Raw genomic sequence first — 11,003 nt, 5'->3', positions numbered from 1 at the left:
TAAATACATTATGTTACACGAATCCTTCGCCAGCTACAGTATATTATATAGATTATACAAATTTGAATACTTTCGTAGACTAGTATTTTCAATAGTAAAATATAACTATCACGCGAAGTGCAATATGATGCTGTTATGGATTTGTCTTTATCTCTCAAATCAATACAATTTGAGACACTTTACCGGGATTTATAATGAACAATGCATTTATTTATAACAACAAATTAATTTTCATAACTTTGATGAATTTTGCAAAATTTAAAAAAATTAATGAATTTAATTATCTCACAATGGTTGTGTATTTTTTTTTTTTTTTTTGTGTGTATGCGTCTGAACTCACGTTATGTAACAGAAAAAATGATTTAGTCTTCCATATTGAACGTGATGATATCTGTAATAAAAAAAAAAATGGGATCTGTAAATTCAAAACGATGAATACAACAATCTACAATTATTATTTAATAAAACTAAAATAAGGTTTAAAAATAACTTACTCAGATGGGTTAGAAACAGCATTGGGAAAATATATGTCGTAGGCGGTATACCATCGTTGGTTTTTGACTGACCATCATGATTTAACCAGTTTACTCTATAATGGCTGAATCCTAGCTACCAGGTACACCTAAACACCTTACTCGAATAAACTCGACCATCATCATTATGAATGTTGAACATACCTACGTGTTATAATAACAATAAAATATATTAATACATATTATTGTAATCGTATCTAACGGATAGGTTAAGGTTAGTATAATACTCGTATACGCATTGCACATAAAACGCGTTGGATTAGTGTTTGCATTCGGAACAAATGTAGGTTTTTAATGTATTGTAATATATTATTATAAAAATGCACGGCTATTGTTCTCTACGTCGTGTCTTCGTGTTTTATGTACCCAGTTAATGGGTAACAAAACAAACGATAAAATTAAAAACTATAATTACTATTAGACACCAATAAAAGTGTGTATTATTTTTCCGTCTGCAGTATTGATGCTTTTAAATAATAATAAACGAGTAAAATATTATGTGTAGATACAGTATAACGACAAAGTTTAACGAATCATTAACAATATAGTTAGATGCGATAAGGTTTTATTTGAAATATAATATGTTTGACTTTCAAACCATAAATGTAAATACAGCTATGTTTATGCGCACAATATTTTTATTATGATACTTTAGGCGTGTAACTTGTTTTTCTTAATTTTAACTCAAAATAAAAATATTTTTTCAAATTTTTGTATTACTTATTTAAAAAAATAAAAGGGTTAAATATGATCATATCAATAGTTAAAATACAGACGATTGATTTAACTTAAACATTTTTTGAGAAGATTTGGTATACAAAGCACAGGTTTTCTTAAACATTTAAATAATTCAAAAATGAATAAATAATAATATACGTTTCGATACTTTCAAATCAATTATTGTTTTCGAAAATAAAATTAATCAATTGGAAAAAAATTAATAAATTAGCAACATAACGAATTTCATAAATCGACATTATTGATTATTTGTACGCGGCATGGTTCGAAAACGATGTGAGTCCGAACTTTAAAGGCGATCCACTCCATCATTTGCAAGATAGTACCTACAATAATCGACGCACCCGAACACGCACACAGTACAAGGCACAATGTATGCACTAAGTAGCCATCAATCGTCGTCAAAAATCAAAGATACTTGAAGCGTTAACCATTTGTTGATGTCTTGTACAACTTTACTGCAGGTATATACCGATTATAAGTATATTCTTGAGGCACAATTATATTATAGCATATCTTCTATACTTTACCATTATATATTTTGATGGATTGCTTAAACTATTAAAATTAGTAATTTTAATCTTGAACTAATTTTTCTTGGACATTTATCCAAACTCATTCATATTATCCGATTGCATTAGATAATAATATTATGTTATTATTATTATTATTATTATTATTATATTCGACATTTTAATAATCGAATATAACAGGCATTTATTTTTATTATTGAATTTATTTAAGTTCTGATTTTTGTCACTTTTAAATACACTTGAGTACAATATTTTTAATTATTTAGAGCTTTTATAGTTTTTAAAAATATTCTGTGACGATACTAACTTATTTTTTTCAAATAAAAACCAACCTTTTTTTTACAGAACATTTTTAAACAGATGATTTTTACGCAACTAAATCAATTTTTAACAAAAACTTAGTTTTTAAGTTATTCAAATACATATTCCTGAGATAATTTCCTTTAAAAATGGTTTTACTAAAATAAATATAATATTGGATATAGTATTTATTATATTATATCCAGGTTAGGTTAATCTAGGACAGTATTTTTTACAAATTATAAAAATGTAATACATTTAAATTAATTAATAAAATATTCAAATCATCATAGCACCATATCTTTTAAACCCGTTGTCCTTTGAATAAAAATTTAAATAACTAAAAAACTGCACGATCAAATTTAATTTTAAATACATCAATACATAGGATAATTCTCATTTAAATAAAGAAATTTATATCCTACAGCAGGGATCGGGAATCTACGGCTCCCTAACATGTAGTCTGTGGCCTCTTTGAAAAATGTATCAATATAAATTATATTATACGTTATTATAGTAATAAATGATAATGTTTCTGAATAAAGTAATAATAATACTGTAAACTACGACTAAAAAAAAAAAAAGGTCGTTCAAACCTGTGCAGCTCTCTGGACATCATGATTTAGTGACTTTTTTTAAAAATACCTATTTCCTACGAAAAGGTTCCTGACCCCCGTCCTACAGGATACCCCTAAAATTGTATAAAATATTTGATTATTTTAAAATATTATACTTTTAAGTATACTTAAAAACTGTAAAAAAAGAAATTGGAATAACTTGATTATTAAAAAATAAAATAGAGGTGATTATGTGTAATCAACTAAAATTTGAAGATTTTTTTTATTTTAGAAATTTCTGAAAAAAAAACAATAAATTATAGATTTACAACTATTTAAAACAAAAGCAATGTATTATATTAAAGATGTAAAATTGATAAAAAAAAAAAAAAAAAACATAAAATTTTTAATAAATACAACGGTTCTAGTGATTATTATAGTAATTTTACATACTTAAGTAAAACATTTTGTGAATGAATGTTTTTAAATTTTTCCCAAGAATTTTCGAGATACGTTTGGTTGTTACAAGAACTGACCCGTCGTGACGACTTAATTCTATTAAAATATTAAAGAAAAAAAAGATTACGGTGATGTGTTAATAATTAATATCTAGTCTAGTTTTTAAAGTTTCGATATTCATTTTAATGTTTTCTTAAGACTGTTCATTGGTAATAAAATGAACGGCACAAACATAAAAAATTCAGATAACTCAATTAGTGCCAATAGATAGTCAACATAGATGAAAATGTATGCTCCAACTGAAAAAAATTCCTAATCGTGTTGCTATTGTCAACATGATATTGAACGATATTCCATTTACTTATTAGGTATAAATTACATCTAATTTTATATTGACGTCAAATCATACTCAATATATTACCTACATACAATGTTAAATTATAAATAAATAAAGTGCTGTACCGAATGAACTAATTACATTAAAGCTATAGTAAACATCATGCGTGGTAGGTGCATTATAATAAACCCACATTCCATGACAATGAAATGTAACTTTAAAATAAATTATCGTTATACTCATATGCTTATATAGTTCGAAAAGTTTTGGAAAAACTTATTGTGCTTGTTTATTTTTTTTTTTATTATTATCAAACAATAAGAAACATATAGCATTTTTTTTTACTTTTAAATTATTTGCTGACTTTTACAAACCTATACAGCAAATTATGTTTATTACAAAACTATTATTCTTACCCCACACTTATTTTTATATTTATTACTTTTTCTTTAACTTTTTTTTTATTGATGATTAGAATATTTTTTTGAGTAAAGAAATGAAATTTTAACGAAACTAAATATGTTGTTCTATTATATTCAGTGACGAAACTAATGGATGGGATGATTTGGGTGGATATATCCCCCAGATCTTTTTTTCTACATATTATATTACTAGTTAATAATACAAAAATTATTACTATGAAAATAAAAAAATATATATTTAAATAAACTATGATAAATTATGAGATATAAATGTTTGTTTGTCTTACTCTTTATAGTAGCTTATGACAATTATGAAATATTCATACCGTCACCTACAAAATGGTCTTAGTTAGGTACGCTACTGCCCACTACTACTATCTAACTAATATATTAAAATAGTAATATTTTAAAACATAGAAAACAATAAAATATACACTTATATAAACAGTTTTCACAGATTAAATATTATTGCTGTTGTTAAAAACTCACAACTCACGTGAATACAAGAATATGTAACGTACTAACGTGTTATTAATAATCTATTAAAAATGTATATAGTAAATTGTTTTGGTTTTATAATGAGTTAAGTTATTTTTAACTTATTTTTATACTCAAAAGACATTTAATACAAAACTTAAATATTTATTGTTTTCATAAAACCGATTTGAAATCATTTAAATCAAATATTATTAAATAAACACAAATACCTATCAAAACTTTTACGCAGTATTATTCCAATTAAAAATGTCGAAAACATTATGAGCATGATCCTATATAGCCTGTGATTGGTAAAAATTTACAAATAAAGTAACAGAAACATATATACTCTGTAATATATATATACTGACGAATTTTCAATGCATGGCTTTATATTATTTATTCTCTTAGACAGAAATATTCACATAATATAATGTAATATGTATACGTCTTAAAGCCGCCAATATGTCCTAAAAGAAAAAAAAATGTATCAATTATTTTTTAGTGTAACTATATACAAAATGAGGTGTATACACCATATACGTATAGAGTATATACCTCTAGGGGCTCTAGGAAATTTTAATTTTGGCCTGTAACCTCTACAGCAGAACAAAGACTTTTTCATGGTAAGTAATTGTAGTTCATTCAGATTTAGTTTCTAACATATAAACTGCTACAATGAGACAATTTCTGTAATATAATTTACATTATTTTTAAATATATTTCATAAAAAAAAAAATTGTTTATATCAAGACTTCATTTATTACAAAAACGAGAAATAACGTAAAAAAAAAATATCATAAAATACATATAATTGGTATAATAATGATGTTATGTATGAATAGAACAACGACGGTCATTAAAATTTATGATAAAATTTGTACATTAAACAAAAATAACAACTTACAATGCGACAGTACGATAACGTAATGTGGACAACTATTTTTATAAATGCAAAAACATTTTTATTCAAGAAAAACGCCTTTTATATTATATATAATCTACTATAACTGAAAAAGAAGCAGAGAAGGAATCCCTGCAGTATTCTGCGAATTATACGTGTGTATAATATCGCTAAATAATTAACATATTTAAAAATTTGAAAATTTAAATGAAGCTTAACATATGATTAGTATTAGTATGTACTAAGCATGTATATTATTCGTATATTGTATGCAGCATCCATATTACGTCATTATCCATTTCATTAAATGGACTACGTTTACATATATTTTAAAAAAATAACCTGCACTTCACATGATTACACAGTACTAATAACATTTAGTGAAATTAATATCTAAACATTCTAAACTATTATACATATAATATAACTTTCCCGTCGTATGGTCATATGGATGCTCATATAGTGAAACAATGAACTTTACGGGCTAGAAAAAATAAATAGACTAAAGAGTATAGGTATCTACTAAACTCTACGTTAGAACTTACTGGTTTTTATACAGTAACAAAAGATTTTACTGCAGTAACTGACAGTAAATATATATTTTTATAACTAAACGTACGTACTACATAATATCAAAGTTCCAATAATGATACGTCTTTGCAGTATAAGTACATAAAGAGAAGTTTTTACACACTCACCCATCTTATTCATAACTTAAACAAATTTGAGGTATCTATTTTATATGGTCGTTAGGGCCAAGAACGAATAATATTAAAGTCCTCACTTCGTATGCCGGGTCACCTATTTTTTTTTTTCCACACACTAAACTACTTAGCAAACGCTGCATGTGAATATTTGTATTTTGCATTTAGTTTATGTGTTTACGAGGTGTATTTAATCCATGGGTATAGCGAGCTCAATGAACGTAGAAGGAGTCTCCAAGCAAAGTAGGTACAAGATTTCTAGTGGGTAGTATGATGTAGTGTAGAGTTATTTATTTATGTGGGTATGTATGAAGGATATATTGTGATGTGTACAAGCTTTGAGTACTTAAACATTTAAATAAAATGGTAAAAGTAATATATATATATATATATATATATATAATATGTACCTATACATAATTATATATATTATGCGGTAATAATGTTTTTAATTTTTATAATAAGTAAAAATTAAATATCTTATGAAAAATCAATTACACAAAAACAAAACATTAATAATCTAAAAACAAGTAATGTCATATCACACAGGCAATGCTCGTACTGATCGAATTATGTCATACTGTACAATATAATATCAGTTTATTTATTGTTACTACACACTTGCTGACGACGTCGTGAAAACAGACGATCGAACGATACAACGAACGTGGAGATAAATGCTGGTGACTATAATATCATAACACCGTATGGCGTATCGTTTTGTGTTTTGTTTTTCTAATGTGTAGGTAACCTGCAAATGTTTTGGTAGCACATTATCTGAAATATATTCAACTCGACACGATTTAGTATAGTGGCTTGACTTTGAAAGATAATATAGCAATTATCTGCGCTTTCGGTTATATATGTGTACTACAGTATACGTGCAAATTATAAAATTGATTGGTCGCCGAATTTATACTGTGATCGATCGAACAAACTGTCGTCGCCTAATATGTTTTGATGTTTTGTAGTGGGTCAAGGTGACTGCCGTTAATTACAGTTTACGTAAAAGTGACTTCACACTGACGTGAAAAACAAAAAACAAAAAAAAAATTGTCGCTCGCTGTAATCATGATTGGCTAAAACTTATGATTAGTAATAAGTATAATAATCCACGGGCCACGATGTTTGAAATATCATAGAATTTTAAATATTTATAAGAATGAAGAATTCAATCCTACTTGAGTAGCATATATTAATCCAATCGTCATAAGGTTCGTCAATACAATCGTCTAAGCCATTTCATCGGGAAATAATACGAAACAATAGTAATACGGTTCCCACTTCTTACGTCAAAATAAAAAGTACGAATTGGTTCAACCATTACGTATGCAAATATTAAACTTATCATAACCGTATGATTTAACTATTTGAATAGATTCTCATAGATAAAAAGAAGGCAGTATTATTAACATCCGATGACTGTAATTTTCCACCACAATTATGGATATAATTCTCTTCTACAAACGAACTTAATATTGTTACAAACCGGAAACTTAATCCAGAATTTTATTTTACTCGTCCATATACATTTTTATTAATTTAAAAGGAGATCTAGTATGAAATACGTTTAAAGCAAAGAACTACACTTAAAGTTAAACAAAAAAAAAAAAGCAGCCAAAGAGAAAAAATTAGTTGATGAATAAAATAAATGAAAAAATTGAATGACTGCCAAATTTCGAGTTAACAAATCGTAAAAACTTTGTGTAAATGTACATAATACTGGCCACATTATTATTATTAATTTTTATTTTAATTAAATTTGACTTTTTTAATATTGAGATTAACTATTACCATAAACATAGCTTTTTTTATCAGTACTCAGTAGTATAAAGGTATCGCCTGCATTTATTGCTTATACTTATAGATTGATTAGCAAGTATCACCACCAATGTGTTACCTAATTTAACCTATAGATATTCTAGACACTCCTAGAGACACTCTTAAATTCGTGTAAAATAAGATAGAAACTACTGTAGTTTTCTCAGTTAAGTTTATATATATATTTTTCAATTAACGCTACAAAATGTAATCATTACATTATCGTGTTATTAAGATGAAAGTTTATCGAAATAATTTATAAGTTATGTACTGTAGACCACCAGAGAACCAACTTGTATGTATACCTATAGAGTATGTTATTGTTTGCGAATCGTCTGTTTACCTGTGCAAAAATATCGTATACCATTTTACCTATTTACTACAAAGAAACCAATTCGATAAAATCCATAGGCTTCTACTCTTCATCGAATTAAAAGATTAGGAAACATTGCAAAATAATTTTTTGCTTTGATAACAGTAAGTTAGAGTCTGAAGTCACGTAATTTAATTGGTCAATCAGAAAAAAGAAAACGATGACTGCCATAACTGTTTCGAACCCGTTCGTCTGATTCTCAATGATTCCTTTAATACCGACTAACGAAAAATATGACGGTATGTTCGTAGGAAAATAATGATCTAAACATTTTGAATATGTCTTTGAAAAATTATTGAAGGTCAACACGTCTTTCGAGTAAAAAAATTTGAAAAAAACTATTCTAGATTGTCTCGGTTTTTTTTTTCTTTTTTTGAAATTTTCAGTTTCGTCGATTCGAATAAGCTACATGAATGTATATAAACTAAATGCATGATTGGGGCCAACTTCACGCTATAATTTCCTACCCTCGCCTTTTCCAAATTATTACACTTTATAAAACGTAAGTCGCAGAGCTTAATTCACAAATTATAAACAATTTCAAATTCATTTTTGGTATTTGCAAGTTTCCCAGTCCTCAGAGCTAATATGCCTATTACCTACACGTTATTACGTCATGTGTCGATTTATCGATGACACCATCAGTTTTAGGAAAACCACATGCGCGCGTGTACTTACGCCGTTGTATTATAATTATACACTCGTGTTAACTCGCAGTTCATTCAGACCGAACGCATGTGTACATATAGGATCTCTTGCACTGGCTCTTGTAAATCTATAAAACGAAAAATTTACATTTATATATTATATATGAATATTGTATATATATATATATGTATCTATATGACTATACGCGTATAGTGTCATAATATAATGCGGTTTGCTAGTTTGGTCACGAAGAAATAAATACAATTATTATATAGGTAAAAAAATTTCAATTCCTCCGGTCGAATTACGTGTCATCGACGCACGTATACAATATAGGTAGGTAGTAAGGTAATTTCACGATTATTGTCGTTATCATACATTATTATGTGTAGGTGCATATTTACGTGTGCGTCGTATACGCGTCGTACATTATATATGTATACATTTCTTCAGTGGTGTTAAATTATTTGATTAGTTTGGATTAGGCTGCACGCGTACACAGGGTCATGCGCATTATAATATTACATGTGTATTTCATTCACCCGTGGCACATAATAATTTATGGTGATGATGATGTGATCAGACACGACGGAACACCGTATTAATATTATAAAAATATTACGACCCAATCTCGACTATCTGTTTAATTTGGTTTTTATCCTATGTATGTAGTATATTACGCGTTATAGAACATTTATGAAATTGGGCGATTGACTTCATGCAAAGTCATTGGAATGGGACCATGGGGTCAAGTCCTATGAATTCCAAATATGTCGTATTTTACGTTATTCTATACGCATATATTAAATACGATTATAAATTATAATTGTCAAGTGTTGTATAGGTTATCGTTTGAGCTGGATGAGAATGATTATAGTTACGTACCGCACGAATATATATATATATATATATATATATATGGATTATTTTTATACAACGTGCTTTCTATACTACAATAATTGTGTATACTTACAGGTAGTAAAATATAGTGGGTTGAAACTTGCAAGTACAGTAGATGTTGTGATATTTTTAATATGTTTTTTATTTTACTGGACTATATAGATTTACGATTTAGGAATATGAATAAGAACATAATATGATTTACTATTCAAGTCGATGTAGGTACTGAGATTAGTACCTACCCAATGTATAATTAACACAGGAGAATGGATTAAATTATAGAGATTTGTATGCACAATATAAATACGAAAAAAAATATATATTGAAATGAAATATTTAAAATTATGCAAGCGGGGTAAAATGTTCTACGTTACGCTTGTCGGTTTATATAATATCAGATACGTTTCTCTTACACGCATCACGTCAAAAAATTGTGTGCGCCTACCTGTCTAATTTTGTTTATTTTAATAGTTAAAGGCATACAAATTAGAGACGATCGATATAACAACTATTAAATTTACATTTTATTATAAGCTACTGATTATTGAATACGTCAATACACTCGATCGCACATAATATAATCGCGTTAATTTTTCGATTCAAAATATTTTTAAATCTCAAACTAAATGAAAGAAATATGTGATTCCGTCGATGACAATTAATTATCAAATAGCCGGATTACTAAGATAATAATATAGTATGTTTCAAATCTGCGGATTCGATTCTATAATATCGCGGTGTACCTAGCTATTATTATTATTATATGATTTGGATACAGTATATATTTAAGTTTTCGAATTCTAAATGCATAGGCACCTACTTCATTATGAGAAAGGCATCTAATCTGCTACCTATATATTATATCGTAAATTCGTAACATAATAGCTGGTTGCGAATAGTGCAAACGCAACGAAAAATTGAATCAAGTGCACGATATGCGTTACATGTACCAAATCTGAAATCATATACTCAGAGATACGTTGATAGTCATTATCGGTCTGACGTTATAAATTATAATAGTTCATGATAAATTATTAACGTACGAGTTCATACCTTGTATATATTATCCTGGTCTTATAGTAACGCAACCATACATTTCCTGATGGAACGGTAAATCTATGTGATACTGTTCATAAATATTATAAAATTTGCAATTTATCTTATGATATGAATACCTATTCAAAATCTTAGTTGTGCCACTACACTGTATAGTAGTCGAGTAATTTAAGATTAATTGAATACGTAAAAAAATGATTTCTTCAAACAACGTTTACTATGTATGTAAATCAGATAATAT

At 27.3% G+C, this 11,003-nt stretch overlaps 1 long non-coding RNA gene across 1 annotated transcript; it reads right to left on the bottom strand.

The window, feature by feature from the left end:
* Positions 1 to 317: 317 nt before the first annotated feature.
* Positions 318 to 700, bottom strand: LOC112594894. Its single transcript, XR_003114676.1, has 2 exons — positions 495 to 700; positions 318 to 391 (listed from the first exon to the last, which is right to left on the bottom strand). It is a non-coding gene; the product is annotated as an uncharacterized LOC112594894 (long non-coding RNA).
* Between the last annotated feature and the right edge of the window lie 10,303 nt (positions 701 to 11,003).

The sequence above is a fragment of the Melanaphis sacchari genome, unplaced genomic scaffold, assembly GCF_002803265.2.
Source record: "Melanaphis sacchari strain LSU unplaced genomic scaffold, SCAv2.0 Contig244_pilon_pilon, whole genome shotgun sequence".
Lineage (NCBI taxonomy): Eukaryota > Metazoa > Arthropoda > Insecta > Hemiptera > Aphididae > Melanaphis > Melanaphis sacchari.
Note: the sequence above shows the minus strand (reverse complement) of the source record. Positions and strands in the feature narration are given on the sequence as shown.